Source organism: Leuciscus leuciscus, assembly GCF_965113295.1.
Source record: "Leuciscus leuciscus genome assembly, chromosome: 24".
Classification (NCBI taxonomy): domain Eukaryota; kingdom Metazoa; phylum Chordata; class Actinopteri; order Cypriniformes; family Leuciscidae; genus Leuciscus; species Leuciscus leuciscus.
In genome coordinates this window covers 25,672,032-25,688,584 of record NC_138723.1, presented here as the reverse complement: position 1 = coordinate 25,688,584, position 16,553 = coordinate 25,672,032, and the positions used below count along the sequence as shown (strand labels likewise).

Here is a 16,553-nt window from a genome sequence, read left to right as displayed (position 1 = left end):
CACACACACACACACACACACACACACACACACACACACACACACACACACACACACACACACACACACACACACACACACACACACACACACACACACACACACACACACACACACACACACACACACACACACACACACACACACACACACACACACACACACACACACACACACACACACACACACACACACACACACACACAGTGTCCCCACTGTAGTATGTGCATTTTGTTTGTGACTGCTGATACACTTACAGACGATGTGACAAAGTAAATATTATTTTACTTTATACTGACATCTATTGGTGTGGAAATAGCATTGTGCAAAAACAATTTCATGTCTCTCTTTTGTCTTTTATGAACAGTAGTTTCTCTAGGACACAGCGAGAGCAGAACAAACTCCTAACAGGAGGAGACTCACTCATGGCCTATGAGACAGAGGATCATGAGACTCAATACTGCTTTCCTTCCATCAACTAGGGAAAATGCTCTAAATATGAATACAATATCATTTGTGTGTTTTTTTCATTGTTGTCAGCTGTATTTCTGAACCTGCTGGTGATCATCTCCATCTCTCACTTCAAGAAACTTCACATTCCAACAAACGTTTTGGTTACTAACGTAACCTCAGTTCCCTGAGATGAGGGAACGAGTATTGCGTAAGTTAGCTTACGCTATGGGAAATCTCCTTTTCTCGAGAATATTGAAGCCAAATCTTTAAAACGCAGTGCAGCTGCACAGCATACACAGATGAACGGCGAGAGCGGTCATTGGCTGTGCTGCGGCAACTGCACAAACCTATGGCGAGGTGGCTCAGACGCGCAAACCAATCAGGACACGCCAGAATGGAAGTGGCCTATGGCTATAAAAGCGCCCATTCTCCGCCTAGGACCTCAGGTTTAATCGACTGAAGTGATCCCCTGATCAAAGCACAAAAGCACGGCGGGTTACGCAATACTCGTTCCCTCATCTCAGGGAACCGATGTTACGTTAGTAACCGAGACGTTCCCTTTCGGTAGGTCTATCGTATTGCGTAAGTTAGCTTACGCTATGGGAACCCCCTTCAAAACGCCGTGCGTGCTTAACTTCGCTCCATACGTTAGCCCAAGGCAAGATGCCTGAGGCTGTGAAAGAGTAAAGTATGAACACAATAAGCCAGTCAGTGATGGGCTTCATATAGGGAAAAACAAGGCCTAATGAGGGCCAAACTCGTATAATGTATATATGTGGCTGTTTGCTCTCTAAAGTGCAATACAATACCAATTATGGCACAAAAAATAGACTACGCCACCCCAGAAAATGGGCCGGGGACCCACCTGTACATCAAGTGCAAAGCACACAGATACGCAGTGGCTGAGTCAGATGTCAGACAACGGGAAAACGTTTCACATCATTTATTAAATACAGGTAAGAAGAATACAAAAAAAAAAAAAAGCATTATATAATAAACACACATTAGAATGAATACATCAACCATAGCACATACTATACCCATGATTTAGACACTTCAGAATTGGGGGTTCGACTCGCCTCCCCAGCAAACACTGCAACTATTCGTGCTCTCACCACACAACACCAAATCACCCTCTGTGAACACTGCAGATCGATAAGCAAACCACCACCACACCAGAGGACTTTGGCGTTGAGCTGCCACCCCAATTCTGAATGGAGAAAAAGAAGAGAACAATATGAAATATAGGCAACCACACTTATCGCATGCGGACAGAAGGAATCGATTGGTCACACAAGAGGTAAAAGCAACCACTCACTGGCTGACGCTCATTTATAGCTTTCCAACACTGCGTCGCCCAACGATTACACTCTTCTGAGTGTAATCTCAGGTCGGAGTATAGAAACACATGAAAGACATTCAAAACATACAAAAACACTTTTACAAACATAAACACTTTAAAATGGCATAATGTTTCTGCTAAAAGAACAAGTAGAAATGACAACACAGAGTTGTTTGCCGCTGTACTCAAGTCCAAAGACCAAATACTGAAATTGACCGTTACAAAAATTTGGAATGCGTCACCAAGGCCGTGAACTCGCTATTGTTCTGGTCGTCTCGGGACTCCTTGTCACGGAAATGAGAGAATAGAATAGTAAGTCAAGTGGTCACAACCAATACACCGTTCCGGTAATAGGCAATGAGAAATGGTCGAGGAGTTGCTTGCAGGGGAAGACACAATCCAACCGGTCCAGAAAAGGGTCGTCACCAAGCCTAACTGCACCCACAAAGCCTGCTTACTTCCACCAAGCCCAAGACGAGGCCATGCCTCTCGTGGAATGGGCTCTGACGCTAAGGGGCAACAAAGGCCCTTAGACTCATAAGCCAGCGCTATAGCATCAACTATCCAGCGCGATAACCTCTGCTTTGAGACAGCGAGCCCCTTGTGCAGCCGCCAAAGCATACGGAAAGCTGTTCTGACTGTCTGAATGAGGCAGAACGCTCTAGATACACTCTGAGAGCCCTGACGGGACAGAGTAAATTCGCATCTCTTTCGTCCTCTGATGAGTAAAGAGCTGCTAGGGAAATAACCTGTGCTCTGAATGGAGTCGAGAGCACTTTAGGAATATAACCATGCCTTGGCTTAAGGACGGCTCTGGAGTCGTTAGGCCCAAATTCAAGGCAGGATGCGCTCGCTGACAGCGCGTGTAAATCACCTACTCTTTTTACTGAAGCGAGCGCCAGTAAAAGAGCATTTTTTAACGAGAGGTGCTTCAGGTCTGCAGATTGAAGCGGCTCAAACGGTGCACCCTTCAATGCTTCCAGGACCGTGGAGAGGTCCCAGATAGGCACAGAGGGGGGTCGCGGAGGGTTCAGCCTCCTTGCCCCTTTAAGGAAGCGGACGACGAGGCCGTTTCTTCCTAGTGATTGTCTGGCCACAAGAGCGTGAGATGCTGTTATGGCCGCCACATATACTTTGAGCGTGGAGGGGGTGCAACCCGCATCCATGAGCTCTTGTAAAAAGGTGAGTATACTTGGTACTTCGCATGAGTAGGGGTCCAAGCTCCGTGCTGCGCACCAGCCAGAGAATACCACCCATTTCTAAGCATAGCGGCGCCTAGTTGAGGGCGCTCTAGCTTCAGTGATGATTTTTAAGCACCCTATCCGGGAGACACCCGGGTAACCGTTGAGGGGCCATATACGAAGGGCCCACAAGTCAGGACGGGGATGCCAGATTTTCCCGTTCACCTGCGTGAGGAGATCTCTCCTCAGCAGAATTGGCCACGGGGCTGTTTTCAGCAGTTGTGTCAACTCAGAGAACCATAACTGGGTCTTCCAGAGAGGGGCTATTAGTAGCACTGCACACTTACTTTCCCTGATCCGTTCGATGACCTGTGGTAGCATCGTGACAGGAGGAAATGCATATAGCGGCCGGCTCGGCCATTCGTTTGTTTGCCTCGCCGTAAAAACGGCGTCTGTTTGCAGGTGAGCGTATTTTGTAACAGGCCCATTGACTGCAATATCGACAATTCCAGCTGCCTGAGAAGGGGACTGGAGAATGTTTGAGATTCTTAGTGCTGAAAGCGCTCTTTCTTCATTAGAGTCGCTGTTGGAACAGCGTATGTTTGCAGGGGAGCATACATTACAGTAGACTCAAACCTGCATTTTAAATACCTCCAGCTTGAGCTAAAGAGGATTGTCTTCACTACCCATTGTAGGAAGCCAGAGATGGCTCTTTAACATGACTAAGTTGGCCATGCTTCGTCCAATCACACTTATGCTGGGATTAGATGGGAGGCGGGGTCAAAGTTGAGCCCAACCAACCCCGTCTTCGGACGCTGCCGAAGAGAATGAGTCACGCGGGGGCGGGGCCGGCGTGAGCTCGTTTGCTTTGGTGCAACAATGCCTCAAATTTGCTCTTTTAGAAAAAGTGTGACGCAGCGGTGAAAACACTAATGCGTTAAAAGGATATATAGCACACCGGATGGCACAGCAGAACAGTGGCTAAAGGCGGCGTCCAGTTGAAAAACCAGGAAAGCCGGCATCCTCAGAACTGCAAGGCAGGTGGCTTGTTCCGCTGAAGGCTTTTCGACGGCGGCGAGAAGGCTTCTTATCCAGAGATCAGCGAAGTGGTGAGTTCGCTGAAGGAGATAAAATCTGAGGTCCTATGTGGAGAATGGGCACTTTTATAGCCGTAGGCCACGCCCATTCTGGCGGGCTCTGACATGTCAGTGGCGCAAAGTGCCCTGATTGGTTCGCGCATCTGAGCCGCCTCGCCATAGGTTTGTGCAGTTGCCGCAGCACAGCCAATGACTGCTCTCGCCGTTCATCTGTGTATGCTGTGCAGTTGCACGGCGTTTTAAAGATTTGGCTTCAATATTCTCGAGAAAAGGAGTTTTCCCATAGCGTAAGCTAAATTACGCAATACGAGAGACATCTCGAAAGGGAACCTGATTATTCTCTCTCTGGCTGTGGCCGACCTACTTGTCGGACTTATTGTTATGCCTGTGGATGCCATAAAGCTGATTGAGACGTGTTGGTACTTGGGAGACACTTTTTGTGATCTGTTTATGATAATCATGGGACTGCATCTCAACATCTATTTGTAATTTAGTTTTAATTGCTGTAGATCGTTATCTGGCTGTGTATCACCCTTTACAGCAGGGCCGGCGCTAGCTATAGGCAGAACAGGCGATTGCCTAGGGCCTCGGGCTTTGAGGAGGGGCCTCCATAACCGTAACATCCCCTATATATATAGTCCACCAGTCAAGACGGGCAGAAATACTAGCCTCATTGTTCATTGGATATTGTTGAATTGTCACTCATCTGCAGTTAAACCAATTAATGTTTCCGTTTCAAAGCAGGTGCCGGCTTCTGAAAGTTTGTGTAATGAACGCATCCATCAGGTGCTGCGAAGCAAAAGCCTAAATAGGCACGCAAAGAAGCACAGCTCGTAATGCAGGTGTGTGTGTGTTGTCGTCATCTATTTTGGAGTGATTGCAATGTATTCTAAATATAATCTTGTACTGTAGATCAGCGTTATTTCTGGAAAAATCATTCACCGCTTTATTACGAGTTTAAAAGAGCGCGAGCGTCATTAACGTGGCCAGACGCGACGCTTTGAATTTGCGCGTACAATGAATAACATCGCGTTGGGAGCTGACTAGTAAAAAAGCTACAAAAGTAAAAGACAAGACGTTTGTATTCAAAGTTAAAAAGCCAACACACTACAACATTTTTAAATGTTTCAAATAAAGGATCGCATATGGGTCTATCTTCTAAATTCTGCTGATGATTATACCCTGACATACCCAGGCCTAGCCTACTTACGCCAATAATATCAGTTCAGATTTTTTTTTTTCTGCTCAGTAGCGATCGTGTCTTTCTCTTCCACTTGATTTGTGTATAGCATATTTAAGGTAACAATGCAATACATAATATCATATTACTGATATTAATAATATGATATCTGCAGTCAATATTGATTAAATGGGAGGGGAAAATCCTTCCCATACCGCAGCTATGAAAAAAATGATAAAAGCACTTATGTTCATCTACTGAAGTGGTATTCTGGAACTGTGAATAAATTGAATAAAACAGCAAAATAACAACAACAACAATAACATCTTCACTGAACAAAAAAGAGATTGCCTTGGATAAAGTTTGATTAATATGTACATACAGTACCGGTAAAAAGTCTGGACCTATATTTTTAATGTTTTTGAAAGAAGTTTCTTATTATGCTCTACAAGCCTGCATTTATTTGATAAAAAATACAGAAGAAAAAAAAACAGGAATATTCAGCAAGGATGTGTTAAATATATAAAAAGTGATAATGAAGACTTTTTTAAAACAACTTTTTAATAATAAAAAAAAAATAAAATAAAAAAAATCACAGGTTATAAAATACATTTTATTTGCACCATTTCTAACATTTTATAATAAATCAGAATATTATAAAGTTTTCTGAAGGATCATGTGACACTAAATTCAGCTTTGCATCACAGAAATATATTTTAAAGTATAGTAAAATAGAAAACCATTATTTTGAATTTTTATAATATTTCACTATATTATTTTTCTGTATTTTTGATCAAATAAATCCAGGCTTGATGAGCATAAAATACTTCTTTCAAAAGCATTAAAAATAGTAATGTGTCCAAACTTATGTACTGTGTAAGTAAAAATATAGTAAATTTAAAAGTAAATGTTGTATAAATAAAAAGGTTAGGAATCATATTTGTTTCAAGTGTTTTTCATTGAGGGTGGGGGGCCTCCAATATGAATTTTGCCTAGGGCCTCCTAATGTCTAGAACCAGCCCTGCTTTACAGTACCCACAGAAAATCACCACAACTAAAACTTTAATAAGCATCTGTGTCTGCTGGTTTTTCTCCTCTACCTACAATATTGGCTATTTAATTAGTGGCAGATATTTTGAAAGTTCCCAAAGACCAGATGTGTGCTATGGAAAATGTTATTTAGTAATCAGTTTTTCATCGATCTACACAGACCTGTTGTTTTCATTCTTGTTACCTTGTACCCTTATTGTAATTTTACATTTTAGGATATTTTATGTTGCACATCAGCAAGTGAAACTTTTAAACTCTCTGATAAAGGGTGGAAAATGTGTAATGGAAGGTTCTGTGAGGAGGAAATCTGAGAGAAAGGCTGCAATGACATTAGGAATCATTGTGGCAGTTTATCTGCTTTGCTATATTCCATACTATGTATCGTATGTAACAGGGACTACAGTAATCTCTTCTGACACGATGACATTTCTAATATGGACTTTGTATGTTAACTCAAGTCTGAATCCTCTTATCTATGCTTTATTTTACCGCTGATTTAAAATATCAGTTAAACACATCTTAAGTCTTAAAATATTGGAGCCATCTTCCTCTCTCATAGACCTTTATACAGATCAAGTGTAAACTATTCATCACTTGTAAATGTGTTACACATCATTCGTAGATTACCACTTCAAGAATCAATAAGGCATAAGATCAACTAATCTTATCTAGGAATGATGTGTAACACATTTACAAGTGATGAATAGTTTACACTTTAGATTAGGGGATGCAGAAAGTGTTGTAAATTATTTATTCATGCGTTTACACATCTATAATAGGTGTTGAACACTGTAGTGTGTACTGCAGTGTAAGTGCTGACTGGTGAGGGTATAGACAGCTGTCTTCTCTGAAACACATGGAGTCTTTAACCACTGTGCACCTGATGTGAGCAAACATATTTTTTTTTTTTTTTTTTACAATTTATGAAACGCATAGTCATGTTTTGTAAATGATTAGTTAATCATTAACTAATCAAATGTAAATTACTTAGAACTGAATATACAAAACATACTTAAAATAATGAACATATTATGTATTAATCATTTATGAATGCATAGTCATGTTTCATAAATTATTAGTTAATCATTTACTAATCACTTGTAAATGACTTGTAACGGAATTTATAAAACATACATGCAAAACATACATAAAATGTTAGTATATCACTTGCTAATAATTTATGAATGTTTTGTAAATGATTAGTTCATCATTTAATTAACCACTTATAAATTACTTACAACTGAACGTTATTATAAAGTGTTACCAGTTTTCTTTAAGTGAACATAACATTATACTTATGGTTTACTATTTATATATTGTTTTTGCACTTTCAGTATACTTCTATGTTCAAATGTAATTTTTTTGTACTTTAAAAATACCTTTAACTGAACTTTAACTAATTTTAAAAACAGCACTTGAATGTCGATAAGTTTCATAAAGAAAGGCAACATTTTAAACAAAAAAGTTGAGAAAATCACATTTTTGACAAAGACTACGCCTTGATCAGATTCAGAACGATGATCAAAACAGATGGAGTAGATCGAGTCCAACACCCCCAAAGCTTCACAGTTGTTTTCTCTTCATGGGTTACGCTTCATTTCATTTGGTAACATTAAACAGTTTTGATTTACAATCTATTTAACAGGCATAACAAGAATGTTCATTACATTTGGACATTCTAATGCTGAGAAAAGACAAAATATACTATAATTTCTTTTTGACATACAATAACTCAGGAAGGAAATAAGGAAGGAGGAAAATTCTGTTTTGGTGAAGTCACTTTACATGTGAGCTGGATACAATTTTGTGGTGATAGCATAAAGTAATCAAAAGTTACAGCTTTTGGAAATGAAGCCTAGCGCAAGTTCTGCCAGGAAGACTCAATCGTTCTCGTCACTTATTACCTTCTCATCTATCCAATCATATCTTAATAGCCCAGTATTAAAAGGGTGGTACTTACACATGTCTGAGTTCGCAGATGCTGTCGCTTCAACCACCTCCATCCTCCCCAACCACCACCAAGACGGGGCCTTTCCTCCATCCCCCCCCAACACCACCATGTTGGGTCCTCCCCTCCATCCTCCCCAACACCTCCAGACGGGCTCCCCCCTCCATCCTGAAGACGCCAGGATGTCCTCTTCCTCCTTCCACCCCACCACCACCAGATGGCCCCTTCCTTACTTTGCAGGGGGTCGGCTGCGCCCCTGCCTTCGTCTTCAGGCAGGATATGCAGATTCCGTACCCTCGGAATGCGAGTTACGGACGGGGCCTACGCCAAAGAACTTGATTGTTTGCTGAGCTGTTAAATAAATGTTCATTGTCACAGTATTAATTCTCCCGAGTCTTTCTGGTAGAACTAATGTAGCCTTTTTGTTTATTTTGTAAATTATGATTTTTTTTCTTCTATTTTTCATCAAATAACTCAGCACTATTTAGGAGTAAATCAAATTGGCCACATTTATTGTAAATTTCAGACACAAAGCTTCCAAATGACACCTATTTTCAATTCAATTCACATTTATTTGTATAGTGTTTTTCACAATACACATCGTTTCAAATGATTACAGATTTTAACATCCCAGGTTACAACTGTAACCAGTTCCCTGAGAAGGGAACGAGACGCTGCATTGATGATGGTTTGGGAATGCCCCTGTGTAAATGCATCTGAAGAACTTGTATCAACTAGTCCAATGCTGAGAGTTAACGTCACAGGCGGGTGACCAGGAAAGGATAAAAGCACATCCGTTATGACTGGCGTCAGCTTCGATTTAGACTGAAGCAAGTCGATCACAGGGATGCAGGGAGTATGGCAAAGTGACGCAGCATCGCGTTCCCTTCTCAGCAAACTAGGGTTACCGTCGTAACCTGAGATGTTCCCTTTTGAGGGAACTCGCGCTGCATCGATGACGGTTTTGGAACAAGAATGCCGAACACTATATGAACAAGAGCCTTACCGTGTGAATACTGAGAGCACAACTAAGACAAGACCACCTGTGAAACTGGGGCAGCGCCCAGGTCAAAGTTGTAAAACCTTACGAATGTGAGCAGAGAGGACCAGCCTGCTGCATACCACATCCTGTAGGAATACCTCCTTATAAGATTTTCTAGCTGCCATACTCCTCCTGGCCTAAAAGCACCACAGAGGAAACGTGCACCAACAGTTTCTCCCCAGGGATAGACCAACCAAAGGGACATGGTAGGCAGCTAAGGCCGCCACGCACACCTTCAGTATGGAAGGGGATAACCCAGTGGAACAACAAACCTGCAGTAACTCCAGTACTGTACCAATCGGGCACTGTCGAGATCCGCAGTAAAAACCCATCACTTCAATACATACAGTTTCCTCGTGGAAGGAGCTCTGGAGTGAAGTATGGTAACCACAACCTCAGTTGCCCTCAGAGGCCAAACCCACAGGTTCTATATCTCTGGGCTGGGGTAAATCACAGGAGGATCTGGTGTGCCAGTTTGCATAGCTTGCATGGACACAGACCCTCCGATGCTTTATATAAGAGACCACCGATGTGTTGTCTGTGCGAACAAGCACATGATGGCCTCAGGTCTGGAAGCAAATACTTCAACATTGAGAAGACAGCCATCATTTCCAGGCAGTTTATGTGATGAGATGATGATTCCTCTACAGACCCTGAGCTGAGCGGCCATCCATTACTTCTCCCAGCGAGTGAGGGAAGCATCTGTCGATAGCATAACTCAATGGCAAAGAGCTCCAAACACTGGACCCTGGGATAGGAACCAAGGTTTCCTCCATATAACCAAGGTGCAGAGACACTGCAGAGGGATCTTGATCATACGAAGTGGGTTCCCCCTCGGGGAAAACCCCTTGGTCTTGAGCCACCACCGCAGGGGCCTCATGTACAGCAGGCCAAACGGTATAATGTTGAACATGGCTGCCATCCAGCAGGCCCAACAGTCTCTAAAACTGTTCTACAGTGAGTGACTGGCCTAGCTTTATCTCTTTTACGACTGAGAGGATCATGGCAACACGAGCAGGTGAAAGAATGGCCCTCATTGTCACTGAATCCCATATCAAACCAAGAAAGGTGGTCCTCTGTGCTGGAGAATTTACACTTTTCTTGGCATTTAGTCTCAACATGAACGAGAACGACATCTCGATGCTGAACCGCCAACTGTTCCGACTCTGCTAGGAATAAGCCAGTCGTCTATGTAGTTCAGAATGCGTATGCCCTGCAGCCTGAGCAGCGCCAGAGATGAATCTACGCATTAATTTAACATGCGGGGTGATAGAGCTAGACCGAATGGAAGAACCCAATTCTAGTAGGCTTTGCGAACCTCAGGAACTTCCTGTGTTGTGGAAGGATGGAGACATGGAAGTATGCGTCTTTTAAATCTATTGTGACAAACCAGTCCTCAGATCTGATTTGAGTCACGATCTGCTTCATCGTTAACATCTTGAACTTAAGTTTCTTGACCGAACGATTCAGGAACGTTTGGAACAACGAAATACTGGCTGTAAAACCCTGAGTCTCTGTTGGCTGGAGGAACCAGTTCTATAGCTTCTTTTGCTAAGAGCGCTTCCACTTCTTGTTCCATCACCAGAGCCTGCTCTGGATGTACTACTGTGAGTAACACACAGTTGTAGTGGTGGACGAGAACTGAACTGAATTCTGTACCCTTTTTGTACAATCTGCAGGACCCACTGAGCAGTGTTAATTTTGGCAGCCATTTTTGATTTAGTTGTAGTCTTCATCTTCAGACGAAAATGCTTATTGGTCTTAGTCACATTTTAGTCATTTTGTCTTTCATAGTTTTAGTCAACTTTTAGTCATTACTTTTGGTCAAACTGCAGTTACTGACATTAATTTTGGTAGCTATTTATATGTAGTCTTTAGACTAAAAATGCCATTATAATTTTTCTCTTGAGGCCAATTCAATTAAGCTTGAGAAATTTAAATTAAGGTAACAGGCTGTATTGACATTGCACTCTTTAGCAGTAGCATTTTGTGCAATTCTACATATCCTTTTTCCTTAGTTCAGTGGTTCTCCAATTTTTTTAGAGTGCCGTACCCCCTGAGGCTTTTAACTTCCTTCTGTCCCCTCTCTTCCACTTAGACTGCAGTCACACCTTTTCCATTAAGGGACAATATTTGCCACCTTTAATCGATTTTTCCAGTTATAAATACCTTTACCATACCGCCAGTTTCCTTTATAAATACCTTTATCAAATAAATAATGCTTTAAATAAAACAATGTTCAATACATATGCAATTATGGTAAAAATGAAGTGAAACTTTTTAATATTAAATTGAAATCACCAGTAGGTGGCGGTAAGCCACTGTCTTTATGAGTGAGTCATCGAGCCATTCATTCATTAGAGACAGATCCAGCTGCAGACCCTCAGCACCACCAGTTTCAGAACCCCAGCGCCAGAACCCCAGCCACAGAACCGGAAGTGAGGGGCGGAGTTATTGACATAGAGACAAGCATGGCGGAGAGCATGGTGAGTTGTCTAATGTATTTGACATCATGTGGTGAATAATTATCGTATATATTAAGATCAGCGTTTATCTGCTAAATATTTAATTTGTGCTTGGCTTTATCATCTTTTTAAAGCTTGAATATGTTGTCATATTTATACAGCAATGAAAAAAACACATCCATGATACTGTATTCATGTCTGGAGCGTTTTCCCTTGATACACGATGAGTTGATGGCAGGAAAGCAGTATTGAGTCTCATGATCCTCTCATCATGAGGATGTGGAGGTCCTGGGCTGGTGTGGTTACACGTGGTCTGCGGTAGTGAGGCCGGTTGGATGTACTGCCAAATTCTCTGAAACGCCTTTGGAAATGGCTTATGGTAGAGAAATGAACATTCAGTTCACGGGCAGCAGCTCTGGTGGACATTCCTGCAGTCAGCATGTCAATTGTACGCTCTCTCAAAACTTGCGACATCTATGGCATTGTGCTGTGTGATAAAACTGCACATTTTAGAGTGGCCTTTTATTGTGGCCAGCCTAAGGCACACCTGTGCAATAATCATGCTGTCTAATCAGCATCTTGATATGCCACACCTGTGAGGTGGATGGATTATCTCAGCAAAGGAGAAGTGCTCACTAACACAGATTTAAACAGATTTGTGAACAATATTTGAGAGAAATAGGCCTTTTGTGTACATAGAAAAAGTCTTAGTTCTTTGAGTTCAGCTCATGAAAAATGGGGGCAAAACCAAAAGTGATGCGTTTATAATTTTGTTCAGTGTACATGTGATGCTTTTATACATAAATATGCAATTAAGACACTATGTATACCAGCCTACATAAGCAGCCGCTCTTCATGCAAAGAGCACAGGAGACTACTCATTTGATTTTTAAAGAGTTTGATGCTAGCATGCAGATTATGTAATGTTTTCATACTTTAATAAGCATTCAAATACATAAAACACATAAACTGGTTAAAGCAGTCAATTTTTACTATACTGAACTTGTCATGATTCTGCCCTCGTGTCCTTGATTTTCTCTAGTCTTGAGGCAGGATCATGACAGACCCGTGTTTTGTGTGCAAGCACATGGCCTTTTGTTTGGGCCATGTGCTTGTGTTGTCTCGTTACTTAACCCTGACCCCTTGTTATCCTCGTTTTGTCATTATTGCTTTACCTGTGTCACCTGTTATGTTATCATTAGTCTCCCTATTTAATCCCCTTGTGTTTGCTGTCCTGTGCCGGTTCATTATCATACCTTGTGAGTATCCTGTCAAGAGTATTGTCTAGAGAAAGTTCTGATTCTGTATTTGCTGTTGGTTTATCGTCTAGTTATCTGTCAAGTCTTAGTCTAGTTTAGTCACTCATTGTCCTTTCCATGTTTTGCCCCCTTGTGGGTTTTGTTTTCCCTGTTTTTTGTCCATAAATAAACTGTGAAAAAGCATTCTGTCTGTGCTTGTGTTCATCCTCAAATTCATGACAGAACTATTTTTTACTGATACTTTTCAGTATTTAATGAAATGCATTTATGTATTTATAAGAAATATTTCTCACATTGTTTACATGTTGGATTTACTTTATCTTAGCATTGGACTTTGGGATCAATTCTCTGTGAAGAATACATGTGATACTTTCTTAGAACACAGAAGAAATATTGGCAGCCTCAGTCACCATTTATGTTCATTGCATCTTTTTTTTTTTCTGGACAGTGAAAGTGAATGGAAAGTGAATGGCTTAGCAACTCGTGAAATCACAGGGATGGAAAACAGAGGTTGTGCTGTAAGTGCAAAAAAATAAAATAAATAAATCCCCCACCACCACAATCATGATTGACAATCTGTAAACATTTCCATCAGAGAGGATGCTGGCTGAAATATTTTAAGAGTCAAGATATGTTTAACTGATATTTTAAACCACTGGTAAAATAAAGCATAGATAAGAGGATTCAGACCACAGCTAACAAACAAAGTCCATGTTAGAAATGTCATTGTTGTGGAAGAAATTGCAGTGGTTTCAATTAGAGAACAGATATAGAATGGAATCCAGCACAGCAGATAAACTGTCACAATGATTCCTAATGTCAGAGCAGCTTTAGTCTCAGATTTCCTCCTCACTGAACCTTCCATTACACATTTACCACCTTTCATCAGAGAGTTTATAACTTTCACTTGACATTGTACGACATAAAATATCCTCAAATATACAGTAATGATCACAACACAAGGAAATAGGAAGAAACAGGTAAAATTAGTGAATGTCCAAGCAAGACTATTCATAACCATGCACTGACCATAACATGTTTTGTATGAGATTTTAAAATATCCGATACTAGTTACACACCCAATATTGTAACCTAAACAGCAAAACCAGCAGAGACAGATGCTTATTAAAGTTTTAGTTATGGTTATTTTCTGTGGGTACAGTAATGGGTGACACACAGCCACATAACGATCAACAGCAATTAAAACTAAATTACTGAGAGATGTAGAAAGGAGCAACCTAACGATAATTATAAACAATCCGCAATAAGTGTCTCCAAAGTACCAACACATCTCAGTTTGCTTGATGCCCTCTATGGGTATCACAATAAGTCCAGTAAGCAGGTCGGTCACAGCCAGAGAGAGAATAATCAGGTTTGTGGGAGTGTGAAGCTTCTTGAAGTGAGAGATGGAGATGATCACCAGCAGGTTCAGAAACACAGTCCATGCTGACAGCAATGATATGAGCAGGTAAATTATATTGTATTCATGTCTGGAGCGTTTCCCCTTGATACATGATGAGTTGATGGCAGGAAAGCAGTATTGAGTCTCATGATCCTCTGTCTCATAGGCCATGAGTGAGTCTCCTCCTGTTACGAGTTTGTTCTTCTCTCCTTACTGTCCTTTCATTTATACAGTGTATAGATCAGCCTGACCAACCCATCGGTGATGATGCATAATGGCAAAATTATTTTCTTAATGCATTGCATATTTTTCAATGTGGATTAAAGCTAAGATGCAAGAGGTTTTGTAGTCCTTCCTTGTGCACCGCTGAGTGTGTGCCCACTTACTTGATTTGTAGCCATAAATTAAAGGTGTCCTCCACCCAAAAATTTACATTTCTTTCATTATTTCATGATGCCCCAGATATACAGTTCATCAATTTTGTAAAATGCTTGATTTTAACCGTTATGTTTTCAAAGTTTAAAACAAGGTTGAATTTTGAGTGTTGTCATTGAAAATTCTTGTTTCCAAAGTTAATAGTCATGTGCCTCAACAAGTAAAGTCATAACATAATGATACATTTGCAAATCATTAGTTAATGATTCATTAAAGCAGACAACTGGAAGTTGAAGTACATTGCTTTGACCAACTGTGGTAATCAGGGCGATTCTAGGATTTTCATTTTAGGGGGGCTCAGCCCCCAATGAGGGTATGATTTAAAAAAAAAAAAAAAAGTTTATGGTCTAATGCTCATTATTAACTAGTTTCATTCATTCATCCAGTAACATGCATATGGCAGGGTTTTATAATCACTGAGGTCCCGAATGTGAGGTATTTAGGGGGGTCCGGGGGCATGCTCCCCTGAGAAAATTTTGATTTCTCTGATCTACATATGTGCATTTTAAGATGTTTTGAAGGCCAAAAAAATTGGATAACAATAGCTTTAAAACCATGTGCCGGCAGCTGTTTATTTTTCCTCACCTCATCAGCATCATACTCTTTTTCTCTTTGTTTTTATCTTGCTCTGTCTTTTCCCCTCCTAAAGCTGAGCTTTGACTGATATAGGCTTTTCATTTTTGTCTGTCAGTGAAGAAAGTAAACATAGGGTCAACTGATGAATCATTTTCTCAGACAAAGCTACCAGGAAAGCTAGGTAACTAAGTTTATTAAATTCATTCACAATATGTATACATTCATTATTGATCTAGGCCTAATATATGGCCGTAGACAGGGCTTTATAATCAAAGAGGTCATAAATTTGAAGTTGTTATGGGGTTAAACATTTTTATTTCTCTGATATGTGCATTTCAAGACGTTTGAAGGCCAAAAAAGGAAAAGAAATAGATTTAAAACCTGCTCTCTCCTCATCTCCATTACTCTGTCTTTTTCTCTCAGTCTCCTGATCTTGCCCTGTCTCTTCCCCTCCTAAAGCTTAACTTTTTTAATTTACTGAAGGCTACAAATTGTATTATATTAATTCTCAACATGTACACATTCATTATTAATCTTGTGCCTATGAAAACGGCTTTGTTAATGTTTCTTGTCCCCTCACAATGACATAATTACACGTTATAAAGGCCTATTTTCAGCTCAAAATGGCGAAATTAGACAAAAGTTTATTAGTTTTCTAATTATTTTTGTCATTCGTTTAACATTTATGACCTAAAAAACTGTCAAACATAAAATGTTTAGTTTAGCTACTTATTCTTAACTCGCACTTGACCGTAAACTGAAGCATCAGTCGTGCTGCTAAAATTCGCGCTCGGATGAGAAACCGAACCGTCCTGTGTTGCTCCCAATGCTCTAGTAACATTACATTATGTAAACTGCAATGCATTTATGACAAAGAACTGCTCCGATGCAGATGTAATATCATAGCAATCTATCAATAAATGCACTCACGACACACCACCTTGTACTCTCTGATGTTCGCTCTGCTCGGCGTCACTGCAGATTGAAAAATGCGCTAAATCGTACTCGGTTACTAACGTAACCTCGGTTCTCTCTAGAAGAGGGACGAGTACTGCGTAAGATATCTTACGCTAGGGGAAAATCCTTTTTCCGCGAGATATTGAAGCCAAAAATTATCCTTAAT

The 16,553-nt window shown here is 40.7% G+C and overlaps 2 pseudogenes across 2 annotated transcripts; one reads left to right on the top strand and one right to left on the bottom strand.

Annotated features, from left to right (window-relative positions):
- The first annotated feature begins 425 nt into the window (after positions 1 to 425).
- Positions 426 to 6,798, top strand: LOC309488872 (trace amine-associated receptor 13c-like; annotated as a pseudogene). The gene is made up of 3 exons: positions 426 to 608; positions 4,404 to 4,598; positions 6,267 to 6,798. The product of its transcript is annotated as a trace amine-associated receptor 13c-like (transcript).
- A 6,781-nt stretch (positions 6,799 to 13,579) lies between these two features.
- LOC309489236 (trace amine-associated receptor 13c-like) lies at positions 13,580 to 14,644 on the bottom strand (annotated as a pseudogene). Its single transcript has one exon. The product of its transcript is annotated as a trace amine-associated receptor 13c-like (transcript).
- Positions 14,645 to 16,553: the final 1,909 nt, after the last annotated feature.